This window comes from Oryctolagus cuniculus, chromosome 4 (genome assembly GCF_964237555.1).
Source record: "Oryctolagus cuniculus chromosome 4, mOryCun1.1, whole genome shotgun sequence".
NCBI lineage: Eukaryota > Metazoa > Chordata > Mammalia > Lagomorpha > Leporidae > Oryctolagus > Oryctolagus cuniculus.
The window spans coordinates 132,038,622-132,045,534 of NC_091435.1; the positions used below are offsets into that span (position 1 = coordinate 132,038,622).

The 6,913-nt window shown below is 44.7% G+C and overlaps 1 pseudogene; it reads left to right on the top strand.

The window, feature by feature from the left end:
* Positions 1–2,526: 2,526 nt before the first annotated feature.
* On the top strand, positions 2,527–3,000 carry LOC100342900 (EOLA-like protein; annotated as a pseudogene).
* Positions 3,001–6,913: the final 3,913 nt, after the last annotated feature.

Sequence of the window (6,913 nt, forward strand, 5' to 3'; positions counted from 1 at the left end):
AAGCAAAATTCTTTTTTTGAAAAAGATCTTTTAAAGCCATCAAATATGAAATCAATCTATAGGTAACCATGGATTAAGTACTCAGAAAGAGGGTTAAAGTGGGACAATCTTTTCTGCCCAGTTTTTAATTTTGAAGTAGAAATTAGTGACCTTAACTGGAAGCTTCCATCACAAAGTATCAAGCACAAGTGATTTTGGTAAGAGTTCAGTGCCAGACAGGACAAGAGAGAAGGAAACACTGGTCAAGGCTTGTTATTTGAACAATAAGGTTCGACCTACAACCAGAGAAGACAGTTGAGGAAGCTGATTTCATCAATGTCTTTATTTTATATTCTGATCACACAGCCATTTTGAAGGAAAAATGCAAGTACAATTGAATAGACCCTGATTTTCCCCATAAGCCCAAAGAACCTGCACTTCCTCTTGCTCTTCTGTTCCTACACAAATCTCCACAGGGACATTCTTCAGACACTGGTCAGGACTATGAGCACACAGGCAGTGGCAGTGTAGGAAGCTATGTATGTTTTATTGCTGCTAAAAATAGGTATTTAGCCACACCTCCAGATGACTGGGAACCAAGGAGTCTAATGATCCAATATACTCTAATAAAGTTAATTACTTCCTTACATTTAATTGCTTATTTATTTTTGAAGCCTTCCCTCATCATGAAGGGTTGATGTAAAATGCCATGGGCTTGGCTAGAAGAGTGTGTGCATGAATGAACTGTGGTTCCAATGGAGGAATCTTTCTTAACTGAGACCTTAGAGAAAAGTGTGTGTGACTGGCATCTCTGACATCCAAAAGGGTTCCTTGTGCAGACTTCAGCTTCTTAGTTGATGATTTGAATACAGTTCTAAAAGCTAAAGTCTCACCCTTTTCCTGGTTGGAGGTGGTCCTGCTTCTAACAAAACTTCGAATTATCTTTGATCCTCTATACTCTTGGCTGAGAAGTTTGAATGTGCTGTTCAACATAATCAAAATATAGGTTCTAAAATGTTAAGATATATGTAAATTTTTTGTACTTTTTAATTTTTCAGTTATGGAAACTAATTGTCACATTGATTCTGTGTTGCCTAAAAAATTAGAAATATAGGGAAACCATGGTTATACTCATCAAAATAGGCATGCAGAATTACAACAGTGTGTACATTTTCAGTATGTCGGAAAGTTGTGCTTTGAAGATTTGAATTTTATGTAGCATAAAGTTGCAATGAGCTAATCTTAAATATCAGTATAAACTAATAATCAATTGTAATTTCTAGAGCCAAAAAATAGTGTGCATCAGAGATGAACCTTGGTGACTTCTGTAGCATTCTGATTTTGGAAGATACTGCAGTTTGATATGTAATGGCAGAAATATGTATGACTCCGCCCAGAAAATAGCTGGTGCTCCTAACTAACGTGGAGAAAATTAAAAAGTAGATAGTTGCAAGTAAAGATAACAGGAGTTGGGATAGTATGGCTCAGAGGTGAGAAGGTTAAATAGGAAGTTGAGTTTTATGAAGCCTCTAGCTTGTTGTTGTGGTCTGTATTGGGAACAACCACTTGATCTTGCAGAACCGTAAGCCTCCTAAAAGCCATGGTTCAGAAACTTCTATGGAATTACGAAGGCAGATTGTGATGGCTGAACTACACTGTGACATGAGGTGCCAAGAATAATGGGACCTCAATGGGCAAGAGTAGATAGATACAAAGCAATCTACTGGCTTGAATAATGATTTTGGTCACGACTTAAAAATGTCGTGTCCAACTTTGGGTTGTTTTATGTTCATTATGATCAGTATTTGTATTGGATAACTTTTTATCACTTATAATCAATACCTGAGAGTAGTTACTTACGAAAGAAGAAGGTTTATTTCAGCCTACAGTTTAGGAGGTTCACAGTTCAAGATAGGGTGGCTCCACGGTCTTGTGTCAGATGAAAGTGATAGATGGTAGAACACATATGGGCGATCACACGGCAAGCCAGGAGGCAGAGAGAAACATGGAGTACACGCCTCTTCATAAAGCCACTGTGGTTCAGTCATAGGGCCCCACTCCAGGAAGACAGTCCCATCCAATCCTCTCCAAAGGGCCCCGCCTTCAGGCAACACACTGGATCAAGCCTCTACCCTGCAAGCACCATGAATCCATGGTTTTCAGACCTCAACATCTGCATGAATTGGAGAACCAAATCCTATCAAACCTTAATGGTATTACAGGGTGCCTGCTAAGTACATGACATTTGGAGACTATCATGTTATCGTCTAATGAATGCACTGAACGAAGACACAAAATGTCATTTATCGGCCCCGGGGCCTTTGTAGGAGTCTCGTCCCCTCTCTGGGGCTAGGGTCTCGCCAAGCCCTCTCGCGTTGTTGGCCGACCTCAGGTGCTCGCCTTATGACCCTAAAGGGTCCATTGCCTAGTGCCCAGTGAGTGCGTGCGTCAGTGCGTGATCGCGTGAAGAAGCCGAGGCAGGCAGGCAGAAGACTGCTCCCTCCTCGGGCCAAAGCAGGCCGCCGAGGCCTGAGGAGCTGGCAGGAGATGAAGTCTGGCTGCCTCTCCTTCCAGCAGCCTTATGCGGGTTATGTCTTAAATGGAGTCAAGACTGGAGACGCGCTGCTGTCCCCTGCTTAGCAGCCACCAGAACCATACCATCGCCGTCCACATTGCTCGCCGGGACTGGGAAGACGTCGCCTGGTAGGAGCTGCTGGTGGAAATATTTGGGAGGACTCCCACTCAGATTCAGGCCTTGCCTCAGGAAGGGTTAAAGGTTGGGCGAGGAGTGTTAGCCGGGCTCGTTGACATCGGGGAAACCTGGCGATGCCCTGAAAACTTGGCTCCTGTGGAGACTGTGGAACTGGAAAGTCAAGCCGTTCTGACCAACCTGAAGCAGAAGTACCTGACTATGATTTCAAACCCAGGTGGTTACTGGAGCCCGTGCCCTGGCAAGGCGGAAAGGACGTATTCCAGGTAGACCTCCCAGAGCACCTGATCCCTCTGGAACTGGAAGTCTGAAGAGTATGCGGCCCTGAGGGGGAATCAGCTGACACCTCAGCTCACCATCATGTGCAGATAGATCTATATTATTCGGGTCAAGTTAGAGTTAGTGTGCATCAGAGAGACTGCTGCTACACACCAAGGGAGGTTCACATACGTGGATTTCTTTGCCTGGATGAAGGGAAAGAGGGGTGAACTCTTCCTTGCGTGATGCGCCGAGCTCATTGACCGTGTCTCAAGCACTCTGACCTTTAGGAAAAAGGAAATGCCTTGGCATGGTGCTAATTTTGGTCCTGCTAATTTCTGAATCGTACAAATAATCGCGTTGAAGATTTAAAAAATGTCATTTATTGAGACATCTTTGTTTTCATTTTGGCCTTTATGATTACCTTACGTTTAAGGTAATCACCGTGAGGATACACAATTATTTTTCTCATTTTACAGATGAGGAAACTGTAAATCCTAAATAGCTAAAATAAGTTACTAAAAAAGGCCAAATCATTTCCCTAAAATCACAAAAATAATGAATAGCATAATATGGATTCAAACTCAAACATTCTGGCTCTCACTTGTGGTCTTAAACCTCCTAGTTACATCTGATATTAAAAACACATGTAGATAGAAAGTCATTTACAATTCTGCATTTGGAATTTTCAAAAATGTAGATCAAAGGTAGGTAACTTGTAAAAGATGATATGCATTAGTTGTTGCTATGAGGATAGAATCCTGTGCATTATCTTTTTTTTTTTTTTGACAGGCAGAGTTAGACAGTGAGAGAGACAGAGAGAAAGATCTTCCTTTTCCGTTGGTTCACCCCATAAATGGCCACCACAGCTGGTGTGCTGCGCCAATCTGAAGCCAGGAGCCAGGTGCTTCCTCCTGGTCTCCCATGGGGTGCAGGGCCCAAGCACTTGGGCCATCCTCCACTGCCTTCCTGGGCCACAGCAGAGAGCTGGACTGGAAGAGGAGCAACCGGGACAGAACCGGCGCCCTGACCGGGACTAGAACCCAGGGTGCCGGCGCCGCAAGGTGGAGGATTAGCCTATTGAGCCGTGGCACCAGCCAACGTGCGTTATCTTCTTACCAACCAATTATCTCCCTCCATCCCTCCCTCTCTCCCTTCCTTCCTTCAGAACTCAGTTATTGAAATGAAACATCCCACCCTCTTCTCTAGTTTATATTATTTATTTGTTTATTTTTTGAAAGGAAAAGAGTGAGAGTGAGAGAGAGAGATTTTCTACTCACTGACTCACTCTCCAGAAGCCCACAGCAGCTGGGGCTGAGCCAGGCGAACGCCAGGAACCAGGAGCCCAACCCAGGTGTCCCTTGTAGGTAGCAGGGACTCTAACTTGAGCCATCACGTGCTGCCTCCCAGAATGCGCGTTGGCAGGAAGCTGGAAGCAGAAGCCGCAGAGCCAGGACTTGAAGGCAGGCCCTCTAATACGGGATACAGGCATCTCCACCACAGCACCCAACGCCCACTCCTCTGCAGTTACAGACTGGTGACGGCTGTCACTGTAATGTCATTGAACTCTGAAATGTCGCTGACTCAGTGGCCCAGTTCTAATCATGACACAAAACCAAAGTAGGCACTTGACTTCCAGGGTTGATAAGGTCTAGAGATAAGGCCTCAGAAGACCATCCTTATAGATAAGAATAAATCTCACTATAATAAATTGTAAAATTACTCAATACCATCAACTATTACTCAATTCCTTTTCACTTTTCTACTATCATAGTTTTTGAACTCCACCCATCTTCACTTTCTTGAAGTTTAAAGCAGTGTTAAGGAGAAGAAATTAAAACCAAAAAAAATAAACGAATAGTGTGACTATATAAGCAGACATACAACCAAAACAAAAGTTCACACGTTGTCATATGCGCAGAAGTTTTTGTTTTGAAAATGAAATTAAACTTTATGGTTAGAATTGCAGCCCATTTGCCACTTCCTAATTATCTTCCTTCCTCTCCAGTCAATGCTGTCACAAACCTGCTATGTACTTTAAAGTATATATTTCACATATTTTGTTTTATATGCAAGAACTATGTGCACAATGTTTTTCTCTATTTTCAACTGAACCTATATTGCGAGCATTTGCCACATCATTAAACACTTTTTTTAAAAATTATTTATTTATGTTTTTGACAGGCAGAGTGAGAGAGAGAGACAGAGAGAAAGGTCTTCCTTTTGCCGTTGGTCCACCCTCCAATGGCCGCCGCGGCTGGCGCACCACACTGATCTGATGGCAGGAGCCAGGCACCCATCCTGGTCTCCCATGGGGTGCAGGGCCCAAGCACTTGGGCCATCCTCCACTGCACTCCCTGGCCACAGCAGAGAGCTGGCCTGGAAGAGGGGCAACCGGGACAGGATCCGGCGCCCTGACCGGGACTAGAACCTGGTGTGCTGGCGCCGCAAGGTGGAGGATTAGCCTAGTGAGCCGCGGCGCCGGCCATTAAACACTCTTAGAAACCACCACATGCACCCTTCTCCATCCAATAACCCTAAGGAATCCTCTAGTGTTGGAGGTTTCTGCTTTTCCTTTAAGGTAAATTCCTAGGAGTGGTGTTCTAGGTTACAGGGCACGAATGGTTTACAAAAGGAGGCAATGCATGTTCTCTGAAAGGGTCAGCTAGTGTTAGGCTCTGTGGGACACACAGGTTCTGGTGCTGCACCTGGAATGTGAAAGTGACCATAAGCAATATTGGAAGGAACAAATGTACTGATGTTCTAATAAAATTTTCTTGTGGACACTGAATTTGAATTCTGTGTAATTCTCACATGTCACAAAAAGTTATTATTCTCTTGATTATTTTTCAAGCGTTTTTTAAAACATAATACCAGAGTGCCAGTTTGAGTCCTGGTGGCTCTGCTTCTGATCCAGCTTCCTGTTAATGCACCTGGGAAGGCAAGGCATGATAATCCAAGTGCTTGGGTTTCTGTCACTTGGGAGGCCTGCATTGAGTTCCTGATTCCTGGCTACAACCTGGCCCAGCTATTGTAGCTATTTGGGGAGAGAACCAGCTGATGAAAGATCTCTTTCTCTTTTTCTGCCTCTCCCTCTCTCTGTAACTCTGCCTTTTATATAAATAAGTAAATCTTTAAAAGCAAAACAAAACAAAAAAACATCGTTCTTAGCTCATGGACTGTTCTTAGCTCATGGACAGAAACTGGGTAACCACGGTTTGTTAGAGATCTTACTGAATTTCAGATTTTTAAAAAAAATATTTATTTATTTATTTATTCAAAAGTCAGAGTTGAGGGAGAGAGGGAGTGGGGAGAGAGAGAGGGAAAATTTCTCATCTGCTGGTTCACTCCCCAAATGGTTGCAACACCCAGGGCTGGGCTGATACAAGGCCAGGAGCCAGGAGCTTCTTCTTGATCTCCCATGTGGGTGCAGGGATCCAAACACTTGGGCCATCTTCAGCTGCTTCCCCAGGCACATTAGCAGGGAGCTGGGTTGGAAGTGGAGCAGTCAAGTATCAAACCGGTGCCCATATTTGATTCAGGGATCATAGGCAGCAGCTTTACCTGCTACACCATAGCGCCAGCCCCAATTTCAGATTCTAATAAAATACCAAAGCTAGATGAAATTTTAGAAATGAATTACAGTGGCCAGCACCGTGGCTCACTAGGCTAATCCTCCGCCTGCGGCGCCGGCACACCAGGATCTAGTCCCGGTTGGGGCACTAGATTCTGTCCCGGTTGCTCCTCTTTCTGGCCAGCTCTCTGCTGTGGCCTGGGAAGGCAGTGGAGGATGGCCCAAGTGCTTGGGCCCTGCACCCCATGGGAGACCAGGAGAAGCACCTGGCTCCTGGCTTCGGATCAGCGCAGTGCGCAGGCCGCAGCCCACAGGCTGCAGCAGCCATTGGAAGGTGAACCAATGGTAAAGGAAGACCTTTCTCTCTGTCTCTCTCTTTCACTGTCCACTCT